At 39.9% G+C, this 6,501-nt stretch overlaps 1 pseudogene; it reads right to left on the bottom strand.

Moving 5' to 3' along the window:
• Positions 1-1,103, bottom strand: part of LOC108286164 — a 6,404-nt pseudogene extending 5,301 nt beyond the window's left edge.
• Positions 1,104-6,501: the final 5,398 nt, after the last annotated feature.

The following is a 6,501-nucleotide window of genomic DNA, read 5'->3' on the forward strand; positions in this document are numbered from 1 at the left end:
GATATAATAAGAAACTCAATTATCCTACCAGGTGTGGTGGCTCACACCTATAATCCCAGCACTTTGGGAGGCCAAGGTGGGTGGGTCACATGAGGTCAGGAGTTTGAGACCAGCCTGACCAACTTGATGAAACCCGGTCTCTACTAAAAATACATAAATTAGCCGGATGTGGTGGTGCATGCCTGTGATCCCAGCTACTTGGGAGGCTGAAGCAGGAGAATCACTTGAACCCAAAAAACCAAGGTTGCAGTGAGCTGAGATTGCACCACTACACTTCAGACTGGGCAATAGAGCAAAACTCCATCTCTCTCTCTCTCTCTCTCTCTCTCTCTCTCTCTCTCACTCCATATATATATATATATATGTGTGTGTGTGTGTGTATGCATATATATATATGCATACACACACACACACACACACACACACACACACACACACATATATATATCTCACCTCTTGACCTATGATCAACGTTCCTTCTAAACTCAATTGAAGGCACCAGATATCACAAGCCAGATGGCAAGAAATTAAATAAATTTCAGTCTTTTTATGCCATTCCAATTACATCTTGGTCAGTTTACAAACATGTTTCAGCAAATGTTGGAGGAGTTTTTCTCCTTCTTTGGGGGTCCTCTCTCACTTTATGCTGCCTAACAAAAGACCTCACACACTTACAAAGAGGATGGAGACAGGCCAGCTTCAGGACATGCTGCACAAGGAGAACCAACTGTCCCAAAAAGAGAGGGTTCTACACCACACTGAAAACTTCACAATTGACCAGCTACACACAAATGCCTGAAGTATGGAAGTCCATCAAGAAAATGAATAATTGGTGATATCAAGACTTCTGACCCAAGGGCCTGCAGCTGGTGTGGCCATTCAACAAAATATCTGACTTTAAATGGTGACACATTGTACTGTGACATGCAATAAAAGAACTGAAGCAGCAAAGTGTCTTGATTTGGGTTTCCTTTCCATCTTACCCAGCTCCAGCCAGTGAAGAAGTGAGCATGCCTGTGGTGCTCCTGACACATCTGGGGTAGTTCCCATTCACAGTGGTCAACCATTGGGATTTTCCCACACATTGTAGGGTCATCATTCATCTATGCTAACCTATAATGTGCAGATAAATGTGCAGTCTTTTTAGAGACTGGTGAGAAAATTGTCAAATCTGAAAGCTCACGAACTGTCTCAGCCAGGGGGGAAAACATGTAGGAAAGCCTATGGAATCTGACGTCAGAAGCCTAATCTCAGGTAGGCCTCTACAGACTTACAATTGTGAGTAATTAACTTACTTTCTCTAGGCTCTGTTATTCTCATACAAATCACAAGAAAGGTAGACCGAATAGTCTCCCAGATCAATTCCAACCTCAACATCCTCTGGCTTTGTGATTAAAGACTGATACTAGTACGGCTGAAACTGTGGCTTAACCCCAATAGGAGCCTGCTGGGATCATGCTAGGCAAAACTAGTCCACACAGACAGAGCCATTCTGACCACATCCCTCCCTATGCCAGCTATCATACAGATATGCACCACTGATATGAGAAGTCCCTTCTACATAAGACATTGACTGATTCAATAATGTGCTGATTTATTCATTCAACCAACAAGTATTTACTGAGCACCTTCTAGGTATTTAGGGATACGACAGAACAAAACAGACAAAATCTCTTCCCTTATGGAGTTTACATTTTAGTGAAGGACAAGGGGGAGTCAGACATCAAATAGGAAACATAAATTAAGGATATATTTTATGCAGAGCAGTGCTGGGATTCACTCAGGGTGGCTCCCAAAATACTAAGGGAAATATTAGGGAAGTTATAGATTATAGTATCAAACCTTTTTGGAAAGCCAAAATGTTTTAATGAGTCAGGTTGAAGACAGCCAGTTCTTACCTTAGAGCTTTAAGTCACAAGGTGACTTAAACATAAGGTAATAAAAGCTTCCCCAGTTAAATCTGTTCACCCCACATTCCTTTGTCTCTACTCTGTTTACTCATATAGACTTTGTGCTAGATGGCCTTCTCGGGGGAGGCTGAAAAAGAATTACTAGTTAATGGTGTTTATTCTGGGCCTCAGAAGCAAAGGGTTTTATGATTCGTAAATCCACTTTTTTTTTTTTTTTTTTTTTTTTTTTTTTTTTTTTTTTTTGAGACGGAATTTCGCTCTTGTTACCCAGGATGGAGTGCAATGGCGCGATCTCGGCTCACCGCAACCTCTGCCTCCTGGATTCAGGCAATTCTCCTGTCTCAGCCTCCTGAGTAGCTGGGATTACAGGCACGCGCCACCATGCCCAGCTGATTTTTTGTATTTTTAGCAGAGACGGGGTTTCACCATGTTGACCAGGATGGTCTCGATTTCTTGACCTCGTGATCCACCTGCCTTGGCCTCCCAAAGTGCTGGGATTACAGGCGTGAGCCACCACGCCTGGCCAAATCCACTCTTTTATCCATGTTAATTATTTACAAGCATGCTGACTTAAAACCTATTATTAAATCTATACTGAATAAATGCAAGAAGGAACAAGGAGTTGTAGTCAATTAGCAGCAATCACCCTCTAAAAGCAGCTGAGGACCCCTTAGCCCAACTCTTGCACTGTATTCTGTATGTAAGAGAGTATTTCATTCATCTGCTGCTAAGACAAGGTCTGCAGGACAGACCTCCGCAGGTAGTGATCAAAGTCTCAGAGCAGCCTGGAGGCCGTTGATAAAGTGACTTTTGAACCACAGTCCTAAGCAGTGAGAGAGTGAGCCATGCAGACAGTAGGGGAAGAATGTTCCAGGCAGAGGAAACAGCAAGGCCCAGAGACAGGACAGGATCAAGCCTGCTTAACGTGCCAAAGGAAACAACATGAGCTCAGTGTTTATAAAGAGGAGTAAGAGCAGAAGAGTAGCAGGAAGAACAGTGAGACAGGTGGCAGGGGCCAGGTCATATACAAAACAAAGCCACTGGACAGTTTGAACAGAGTGGTAATTATGATGTTAATTCCACTGTGAAAGGATTGTACTAGCTGTTGTATTGAGAGCAGAGTGGCCAGGCACGGTGGCTCAATCTTGTAATCCCAACACTTTGGGAGGCCAAGGCAGGTGGATCACTTGAGGACAAGTGTTCAAGATCAGCCTCGCCAACATGATGAAACCCTGTCTCTACTAAAAATGCAAAAAATTAGCCGGGCATGGTGGCTCATGCCTGTAATCCCAGCTACTAGGAAGGCTGAGGCAGGAGAGTTGCTGGAACTCAGGAGGCAGAAGTTACAGTGAGCCTGGATCATGGCATTGTACTCCAGCCTTAGTGACAAAGCAAGACTCCGTCTGAAAAAAAAGAGAGAGAAAGAGAGTGCACTGAAGAAGGCAAACATGGAAACAAAAAAAGCCATTTAGAAGACTACTGAGATAATCCAGGTAAGAGATGATGGCAGAGTGGCAGCAGTAAGGTATGAAGAGAGACCGATTCTGAAGTTGAATCAACAGGACACTTGAAGACAGGATCATCTTGGAAAATCTTGGAACTACTGCGGAATCAAATGAAGCTAAATGGCACTAAATTCTAACATTCACTGTGAAATCCTGCGAACAGGGTTTGTTCATCTCTGTTACCTAGTGTCCCACCCAGTGCTTGGCACATAATGGGGATATAAAAAGTCTTCAATTCTTAAATGAATAAAGGTGGAACTGAATATATTACAAAGTCAAAAGACATGCAGTTTGATAGGTCATTAGGAGATCAAAAAGCATCTGGTACTAGACATATTTTACTAACAGTGGGTTCACCTTCTCTGAGTGAATCACCTTCTAAGCAGTGAGCTGAGATCATGCTAGTGCATGGGCAACAAGAGAGAAACTCCAGTTCAAAAAAGAAGAAAAGAAAAGAAAAGAAAGAAAGAAAAGAAAAGAAAAGAAAAGAAAGAAAAGAAAGAAGAGAAAGAAGAGAAAGAAAAGAAAGAAAAGAAAAGAAAGAAAGAAGAAAAGAAAAATAGAAATGTTTCATGACTTTAAGGCAATATAGAAACAGCTAAACTTTTTATAGAAATCTGAACCACATTATAAAGCCAGAAGAACATACTAGCTAATATTATTTAATACATACAGTACTAAAGAGAAGAGGTAATAATTTTAAAACAAACATCAGTGTAACATTATTGGACTTAAAAATATACATTTTTTAAATAACAGAAGCAGAAGATTCTTCTGAACTATACATTGCAGCTAGCATTTATTTACTAAAGATTAAAATAATACAACAGCTACCAAAAATCAAGAGCTAGCCAGACACGGTGGCTCACACTTGCAACCTCAGCACTTTGGGAAGCTGAGGCAGGTGGATCACTTTAGGTCAGAAGCTGGAAACCCCATCTCTACTCAAAATACAAAAATTAGCCAGGTGTGGTGGCACTCACCTCTAGTCCCTAGGGAGGATGGCCTGAATCTGAGAGGCGGAGGTTGCAGTGAGCTGATTGTGCCACTGCACTCCAGCCTAGGTAACAAAGAAAAATAAAAGTCAAAAGCATGGGGAGTATTAAAATCAAACATAACCAATGGTCTCCCAACAGAACAGCTCCATTTTTTGGCAAGCATTATATGTTAAAGTCTATTTGCTACACATTGGTATTTGCACTGAAGTTTCAAGTGCACATTAGTGTTGACTTAGGTTTAATGTCCTCTGCTGTACACTAAACTTGAATATCACACTTATATATCAAAACAAAAGTATCTTTCCTTAAGGCAATTACCTTATAACTGCTTTAAAATTACAAAATGTGAATATTGTTTTGATAATTTCACAGTAACTGAACATTATTGTCTTTAAACAAAACAATCTAATAAATCACCATCAAAACAAAAGCCCCACAGCATAATCTGTTTCACCTTATAAAAAGCACTGACATCTATAAGACTGTCTTAGTCAATTTATAAAACAGTAATAGCTAGTTATTTTTACTCAGAATAGTACTAATTTAATAACATAATAAAGACATATGCTGAGTGTAGTGGCTCATGCCTGTAATCCCAGCACTTTGGCAGACAGAGGCAGGTAAATCACTTGAGGTCAGGAGTTCAAGACCAGCCTGACCAACATAGTGAAACCCTGTCTCTACTAAAAACACAAAAATTAGCTGGGTGTGGTAGTTCATGCCTATAATCCCAGTTTCTTGGGAGGCTGAGGCAGCAGAATTGCTTGAACCTGGAAGGCAGAAGTTGCAGCGAGCCGAGTTCATGCCCCTGCACTCAAGCTTAGGTGACAGAGCAAAATTCTGTCTGAAAAATCAAACAAACAAACAAATAAATAAAGACACGAGGAGGAAGCATTTATTATGTATTTATATGCCAGGCATTATGTGAAGCACTTTACTATCTTATCAGATCTTTGAGATAGGTCTTCAGTTCTCATAACCACAGAAGAGGATGATACTAAGGCTCAGACAGGATAAGAGATGTGGCCCTGCTGTGTCCCCAGAGCCTATGCTTTTAGATAAGATTAAGAAAATAATTTGTTTTTAAAAAAATTCAATTCAATTCCTCAGATCCAGGGCTTTGCAATAAATATGTAAATAAATCCTCATTGTCCACGCTTCCTGGTAGCACACGTTATGACTTTTTTTTTTTTTTCCTTTAAAATGCACCAACAAAGGCCAAGTGTGGTAGCTCATGCCTGTAATCCCAGCACTTTTGGAGGCCAAGGCAAGAAATCAAGATCAAGAAATCAAGACCATCCTGGCTGACATGGTGAAACCCTGTCTCTGCTAAAATTCCAAAAATTACCTGGGTGTGGTGGCACACACCTGTGGTCCCAGCTACTCAGGAAGCTAAGGCAGGAGAGTCACTTGATCCTGGGAGGTGGAGGTTGCAGTGAGCCAACACTGTGCCACTGCACTGCAGCCTGGTGACAGAGCTGAATTCTATCTCAAAACAAACAAACAAGAACCTACAAAAACCAGGAAAAAAGGCTTAAGCTATTATAAAGTGCAAGAAACACTAAGAGAACCTTAAGCACATAGCTAAAAATATTGTGGAAAAGTTATTGAATTCATTAGCAAATTTACTCTAATTCTAGTTTTTCATTTTCATTGAGAGGTAGGTTATAATATTCATATTGAAGACAAAATGTTCATTTCAAGTATATTAACATAAATAACTTCAATATGGTTTATCATGTTTAAATGTTCACTTAAAGCAATTTAGTTAAAATTCTGCATACTACACAATTTTATAGCTTGCTAGTAATGTTGCAAAGTAAATAGTCATCCAAATAGAAACAGCAAAAGACATAATGTTTCTACTGGTTGTTGCTATTTTTTAGGTGAACATTTGATATATGCCAACAGATAGATGATAATAACAAATTGCTAACTTCTTTCATTATGATATAAAGGTAGCTTCAGGACAGGATAGTGTAAGGGTAAAGAAGAATTTGAAATCTAACATTAACTCAGTAATGCATCAAGATAAAAGTAGAGACAACAGGGGCATCTTGGTAAATATCTTTTTTTTTTTTTTTTTGA

This window comes from Cebus imitator, unplaced genomic scaffold (assembly GCF_001604975.1).
Source record: "Cebus imitator isolate Cc_AM_T3 unplaced genomic scaffold, Cebus_imitator-1.0 Scaffold314, whole genome shotgun sequence".
Classification (NCBI taxonomy): Eukaryota; Metazoa; Chordata; class Mammalia; order Primates; family Cebidae; genus Cebus; species Cebus imitator.